General features: G+C 49.4%; 1 non-coding gene across 1 annotated transcript; it reads right to left on the bottom strand.

Annotated features, from left to right (window-relative positions):
* Nucleotides 1–575: 575 nt before the first annotated feature.
* On the bottom strand, nt 576–713 carry LOC119937907. Its single transcript, XR_005454278.1, has one exon. It is a non-coding gene; the product is annotated as a small nucleolar RNA SNORA7 (small nucleolar RNA).
* Between the last annotated feature and the right edge of the window lie 649 nt (nt 714–1,362).

Below are 1,362 nucleotides of genomic sequence, written 5' to 3'. Positions count from 1 at the left end.
GCAGCATGGCCTAGTAGATAGAGGACAGGCCTGGGTGTTGGAGGGACCTGAGTCCTAATCCTGGCTTTGCTGCTATCTGCTCTATGACCTTGGCCAAGTCACTTCACTCTCTGGGCCTCAATTACCTCATCTATAAAACAGTAAAATAGGGATTAAGACTGTGAGCCCTATGTGGGACAGGGAATGTGTCCAACCTGATTGCCTTGTATCTACCCCAGTGCTTAGAACAGTGCTCGACACATAATAAGTGCTTAACAAACACTATCATTATTATTACGAGGGTTAGAGTTAGCAGAGGTTCTAAATTCCCTTGGGTATTCATAATTAGAAGCCTATAGACCTTGTCTTGTCTTGACTTATGCCGTTGAGTCATCTCCAACCCATAGCGACGCCATGGACACATCTCTCCCAGAACCCCCCACCTCCATCTGCAATTGTTCAGGTAGTGTATCCACAGAATTTTCTTGATAAAAGACATGGAAGTGGTTTACCATTGCCCCCCTCCATGCAGTAAGCTTGAGTCTCCACCCTCTATTCTCTCCCATGTCTCTGCTGCCCAGCACAGGTGCGTTTTGACTTGTAGCAGATTGCCTTCCACTTGCTAACCACTGCCCAAGCTAGGAATGGAATGATTATGCTTCTGCTTGACTGTCCCTCCCGTAGTCTAGACTGGTAGAATACTAAAAACTCTCCAGGTGCAACTCCGAGAGGCGATATGGACCTAAAAGATGGTCAAAGAAACTCAGATAAAATAGTCTTTGTTGCCCCTCTCCCCTCCCAATTAGAATCCAACTTTTGGCTCCTCCCAGAGAAAGACAGATAACTCTTGCCCTAATTATTTTTCAACTGTGCAGCTGCTAGACAGACCAGTTCCAGTAGAGCAGAGGAGGGGTCCAGGCCAGAAGACCGCGATGGAGTGGGGTTTCTCCCAGTAGTCCTGGAAGTAGCTGGAGGCGGAAAGCCCTGGAAATCTGGTGAGGGGCTGTTGGCCTGTCTAAAGTGCCCACCACCTCTCCTGGGACTGGTGGGACTGGTGAGGCTCAGATGAACATCTCAACCTTAGGGCTTGTATTCAAACTGCAGCCAAACAGTGCACCTTTTGAGCTCCTTCCACAGCTGATGAGACCTGTTGCGGAGGCCCGTGAGGGTTAGGAAACTGGGGGGGCAAAGAGGAAGCCAGGTGGAATGCTGAAATTTAATTTGCTTCCCTCTGGCTCCCTTATGGGCCAGGGAGGAAAGTGGGGGGCCAGTGGAGAACAACGATTGCCCCACCATGGGGAGAAGGTTAGATCATCACAGTGCAAGGAGTTGTTTTCCTTGGAGGTGTGGTGCTGGACTAAATGACCTCTTGCTGTCCTTTCC

The sequence above is a fragment of the Tachyglossus aculeatus genome, chromosome 15, assembly GCF_015852505.1.
Source record: "Tachyglossus aculeatus isolate mTacAcu1 chromosome 15, mTacAcu1.pri, whole genome shotgun sequence".
Taxonomy (NCBI): domain Eukaryota; kingdom Metazoa; phylum Chordata; class Mammalia; order Monotremata; family Tachyglossidae; genus Tachyglossus; species Tachyglossus aculeatus.
This window is presented reverse-complemented; position numbering and strand designations above follow the sequence as displayed.